Consider the following 6,584-nt stretch of genomic DNA (forward strand, 5'->3'; position numbering starts at 1 on the left):
GGGTACCATATATTTGGTTTTGTACATAGTGTTGTTCTAGAGAATGTTTAAAAAGACAAGAAAATTATGTGTTTGTTTTAAAATTTGAGATCACATAGACAATATTTTACGTAGGATATGGGCAGTTCCCATGAACACTATCTTTTGAATTTCTACCATTTTGTGGGTTCCTGGTATCTGAGCTAGGTAGCAATCAGCCCCTTTTGCTATCATTCCTAGTGCACCTATGACAACAGGTATTGTTTTAATCTTCAGTTTCCACATTTTGCTAATTTCTATTTCAAGATCTTTATACTTGCTCAGTTTTTGGTACGCCTTGATAGATACGTTTATATCGATTGGGACAGTCATATCAATGAGGAGGCATGATTTTTGCCTGAAGTCATTCAATATAATATCTGGCTTATTCGCATCTATCTTTCTGTCAGTTTGAATGGTGAAGTTCCAGAGGAGTGAGATGTGATCATTTTCAAGCACTAGATGCGGTTTGTGTTCCCACCAGTTTTTATCGTGGGGCAGGTTCAGGTTTTTGCAAATTACCCACTGAATATATCGTGCAGCTCTATCATGCCTGTTGAGATACTCTGTAGGCGCAAGCAGACTGCACATGGGGACAACATGATCGATGGTCTCATTTTGTTGTTGGCATATACGACATAATGGGGAGCTGCCGTTCTTTAATATGTTAACCTGGTAGTTCCTTGTAGGTAAGCATTGATCTTGGGCTGCTATGATAAACCCTTCTGTTTCTGATTTTAAGCCAGAAGACACTAAGTATTGATGGGTAAGGGCTCTATCAACATCGGCATTATTCGCTCTCTTTGGGTATTTGCCATTGAGAGGTTTTTCTTGCCATTTATCTGTAAGAATATCTACGACAACAGTTTCAGCATGGGTTTTCATATGCTTAGCTTTTTCTGTACTTGTTTCCAGTACATCTAATTCTGTTGTATTTGGAATTCACTCAGATATTTCTTTACCTGTTTTGTTACTGAGTATGATGCTTTCTTGTTTTCATGTTTTGAGACGAGTTTTAACATCCAATCACCAGAGTTTTTCAGGTAGGTGTTTAGGTTAATTACAGCAATCTTCATTGTTAATTCCAGTTGTAAAAGTCCACGGCCACCCTCTTTTCTTGGCAGGTTAAGTCGTTCTATAGATGCCTTAGGGTGGTGCATTCTATGCATTGTCAATAATTTTCATATTTTTCTGTCAAGATTACAGATTTCAGTAATTGACCTATTAACGATATTGAAACTGTAACTAACAACCGGTATGACTAAAGTATTGATCGCTTCGATTATGTTTCTTGCATTCAGCTCTGTCTTGAGAATTGCCCTTACCCTGCGAGAACATTTTCTTCTGATCCTTTCTCTCATCATTGAATATCTGATTCCATCACTTTCAAATACCCCTAGGTATTTGTAGCTCTCCGCCGGTTCTAACACCTTTATGACATTCTGCTGGTCAGGATTAATGTTGGATGTTTCTGTCATTTTTCCTTTGATAAAGGTAGCTTTTTCACACTTATCTAATCCAAATTCTATCTTGATGTCATCACTGAATTGATTAACAATCACGAGTAAGCCCTGTAGTTGTTGGTCATTTTTTTTTTTTGCAAAGAGATTCAAATCATCCATGTAAATGAGATGATTTATATTTTTATCAAACATCTTATAGCTGTATTGTACATCATGGAACAATTTCGAGAGAAGTATTAAGGCTAGACAAAAGAAAAGTGGTGATAGAGAGTCACCCTGGAAAATTCCACATGAAATTCTTACATTTCCAGCATTCAGAGATTTATTGTCACTGTTCAAAGTCAGTGTGGTTCTCCATGATCTCATGCTTACAAACAAGAAGTTTCGCAGAGTAGGTGCTATTTTATACATTTCCAGACATTTCTTAATCCAGCTATGTGGTAGACTATGAAAAGCTTTTTTTATAGTCTATCCAGGCTATTGACAAGTTTTTGTTTTGTTTGTGACAATCTTCTAAAATCATCTTATCGATGAGTAGCTGATCTTTACAACCATAGGACCCAAGTTTACACCCTTTTTGCTCATTGGGGAATATATGTCACTTTCTATTAAAAAAAACTATAGGTATATTCAGTCAAGACAGACGTTAGTATTTTATACTTTGTTTTAAAGCAGGTTAAGGGTCGATAATTTTTTTGGTTCATTTGTTTCTTCATTTTTTTGGAAGTAGAAATGTAACACCATTAAAGTTGTGTTAGAAGTTCATGGCTCTCTGGAAAGGCATTCAACCAGAAGTTAGGAATTTTATCCTTTCCTGGAGACTTCCATTTTCTTGACTTCCTGAGAGCAGATCTTACATCCTCTGTCTCGATACCCTCCCGCTTCTGCTCTTCTAAGGTGTTTAAGTCTATCAATGTAAGGGGCCCTTTTATTATGCCCAAATTTTATTCCAAACTTCCTGCACTTCTTTTGATGGGACAGACTTTTCTGTAAATGGTATTTTCCCTATCTCCCTGTGAAAATTGTTTGGGTTATATTTGAACATGTTGCTGTCCTTGAAGAACCTAACGCGCTTTTCATCCCTTGCTAAGCGGGCAGCTTTAGCACATACCGTTTGATTGATAGTTTCTATGATGGTATCGATGTCAAATATGATTTTCATATATTATTTCTTTAATTTTCATATTTTTGCTGGTTTGATACTCTTGCCAAACTTAAGGTTTTTTAAACATTCTATGTCAGACCTAATTAGCTGAATTTGGTGTTGAATACGCTCTTGTCACGTAGGCTTTTTGTGGGAATGTTGTCTTCTAATCTTTTCACCACATAGAATCGTTGAGATTTTCGCGGATGCATAGTACAGGTAGTTGAGATCTGTAACATCAATATCAGTAACTGAAATTATATCCTTAAGTGCAAGGCGGATTTTACCAATTATTTTCAGATTTTGGTTAGAATTGCGAATCTTTGGGAGAGCGTCACGTCCATTCATACTGGTTTCTTTAATTTTCAGCCATTCAATCATGATTTGATTTTTTAGATCATGTAGTTCAGTTGGGTCAATTTCTGTGTGACTTCCTTCGTCTATTTGACTTTCATCTGTCTTAGTTGTTTATGGTTGGTACAGAGAGTGTTTCATTTTGCTTTTCATATTATTATTATTATTATTATTATTATTATTATTATTATTATTATTATTATTATTATTATTAAGACAGAATCGAGTCCTCCATTCGTATTCATATAGCTACATTTTTACTGCATTATAAGATTTATTTCTGTGAATTATTTAATAATAAGCTTTTTGTTTATTTACTTATTGTTATTTTTCTTCCTTTTTTAGACATCCTTTCTTGCAACTCATGAACAGATATAATTAATCTCATGCATAATTTTTCTCGGTATTGTATATTAAAAAAGTAATTATCGACTGATTATTTCAAATTGCATCTTTCGTGCTTCTTGTATTAAATATTGACATTAATTTAACTGCTATTTTTTTTCCGAGTAGAAGCCGTCTCTAAATAATTAGCCTGAGTGATTCATGTTATAATTATCTTTTAATTGCTACTTCTACTTGTTTATGCGTAGCTTGAGTCAAGTGTTCAAGCTGATCCATCACCATCAATAACCAGTCGATAATTACTTTAAATCCTCTAGTTTCTTTATTGCGACTGTTACGTTCACACGCACACGCACACATACCCCCTACACACACACACACACTCATTTATATATCAAGAGCAATAAAACATTTATTTAAGAACATTTCTATAGAGTTCTTTTTGAGATAGAAACTGTTAAGAAGCCTATAACTTGTATTGTCTAAAAACAAAAAAACATTTTTCTTTTTCTGCTTCTTTCTTTTTTCTCTCTTTTTTTTTTCGTTTAAATATTTCGCTTAGGCATTTCGAAAGTAATAAGCTGGTATCGAACTCAATATACGTATGTTTCAGAAAGAGGTGTTAAACAAATATGACGCGGTAACAAGAAAATAAGACGATAAATGAATAAATAATTATCATATGAAGTTCATTAACTTCATTAGCTATGGAGTTCGTAAGATAATCATTTGTCATCTCAATTTTGTTTTTTATTTTCTTCTATTCTTGTCTTCTATTCATCTCTTGACCGCTTAATTCAAACCATTGTTTTGTTTCGTTTTATTTTGCCTGTAATAAGCAAATGTAATCATGTAAACACGCCCGACTCGATACAGATTATAAAATATTTATAAAGAATAAAAAGTTTTGAATGGTACAACAATGCACTATAATACAAAAAATGGACTATATACCTGTTGTAATTTAGTTATCTGTAGTCCGATGATATTTCGGAATACAATTCCTTCTTCAGATATTTTTAGATGGAGTCTCTGCTATAAACGTTTTTATAATTCGAGTATCCACATCAATTGGATTTCATGCATAATTCTAAAGAATCGAATTCGGCAAGAACCAACAGTTGTATAAGTGATGATAGTCTCTCGTAGTACGAGAAAGACGGTTCTAAAATTTCTTGGTGAACAACCTTCACAAATGATTTGCTTATAGTGTATGTACACTCTCTCCATTAAATTGACTTTACCTGAGCAGATGCACGGTGTACTCTACACGGCAGGTGCCGAAGTGATCGAAGAGCAACGTGCGATGAAGTGTTTCGCTCAAGAACAAAGCGCACCACTCGGTCCAGGAATAGAAACCAGGATCCCCACGATCATGGATGCAACACCCTAACTACTAGGCCGCGCGCCCTTACATATATTATAGCACACTGGCAATATTCACAAGATTCAATCACGATGAAACAATTGTAAATAAATGCAATAAAAAGGCTTGCACATTCCATGCTTCGTGTTTCTAATTATGTATATATGTATGTATATATGTATATAGACACATGCATATACATATATGTAAGTATATATGTGTGTGTATATATATATATATATATATATATATATATATATATATATATATATATATAAATATAAATATACATACAAACACACATGTACGCATGGTTGTTAAGGACACGACCATTCACAGTCGCCCAAGGTAGTGGTCAATGTGCATTCAATTCCATACAACTTCGCTTCCGTTATTCTTCGGATGACAATTCCCAGCAATATGCAACAATTCCGTTTCTTGTTAACTTGTCGAACGCAATTCTTCCTTGGCATATCAACTAACATTTTCTTTCTAGTTATTCTGCAATAAAAATCAAAGCTTTGCCTTTTTCTCCCGCTAGCTTCTGTGTTTTTTTATTTTATTTTTTGTTATTTTTTTCCTTTTGTTTTTCTTTTGCATTTTTGTTGCTGCAACACTTTATATTTGATTCTTTGCTACGTTTTTTTTATACCAATATTGTTATTCCTTTTATGGAATTCTGCCATTCTAATGAGGCATTTACTTTATCATTGTCGTTTGCAATATAATCTCTCAGTTTTGAGGTTTTCACTCTTGATTTTGTTATAAATTTTGGATTTTTCTACCTTTAGATTTATTCGAGGAAGATTCTTTTTCATCTTTCATTTTTCCATCATTGAACCTATACTTTATGTATACTTTTAAAATTCTTTTTTCCACTCTGACAAGAAAGGTTTGGGGTTCATACACCCAACCAAATTATGATAATCATTCAACTATAGGCAAAAAGGCAGATGGTCGAATATATTGACCCTAGTACTTATCAGGTGCTTATTTCATCAATTCTGAAAGGATGGAAGACAAAGTGGACTGCAACGAAATTTGAGCTCAGAACGTAAAGGTGAAATAAATGCCGCTAAGCATTTTGTCCGGCGTGATAAGGACTCTTCTTACACGCCATCTTCAACTAAAAAAAAATTTTAATAAGTACTGGAATCAATCCCTTCGACCAAACACTTCATGGTAGTGCCCCAGCACGGCTGCAATCCACTGATTGAAACAACTGAAATGTACGTAGGCCTATACTCTGAAGACTAATATTCCACGGGTAAATACTTAGACAATACCCTCGGCGAACCAAGCAGATGTTACCTTGCTACAGCTACATCGGCTGAGCAGTTGTCATTTTAGTTGATAGTCAGACCCTGAGCAATCCTTGCTTTCAGCCAACCAGCAACATTCTATCAAACACCATCCTGGGTTTTTTTCTTATATATCAAAGACTGCATTATTTGACATCTACATCTTTCTTTTTTAAACAATAGAATGTAATTTGAGAGAGATTTGCCTGCTTTTTCATAAAATACATTCCAGCAAATGTTAAATGTACATTGTCGAGCATTTTTCGCTGAAAGATTATATATTCCAGATATGGTGTTTGAAAAGAAGATAATTTGATAGTCGGCACAATGATCCTGTTTGTGTTAACTACGGAATAATAAAAGAAATAATTTTCAAATCATCTTCTTCGTATATAGGTGGATGTGTGTGCGTGTACGCACACACACACACAAATATGCATATACTCATATACATATTGTTCGTTAAACATATATATTTATATACATACATGAACACGCAGATTTATATATATATATATATATACAAATATATGTATGTGTATATATATATATACAAATATATGTATGTGTATATATATATATATATATATATA

This window comes from Octopus bimaculoides, chromosome 26 (genome assembly GCF_001194135.2).
Source record: "Octopus bimaculoides isolate UCB-OBI-ISO-001 chromosome 26, ASM119413v2, whole genome shotgun sequence".
NCBI classification, from domain to species: domain Eukaryota; kingdom Metazoa; phylum Mollusca; class Cephalopoda; order Octopoda; family Octopodidae; genus Octopus; species Octopus bimaculoides.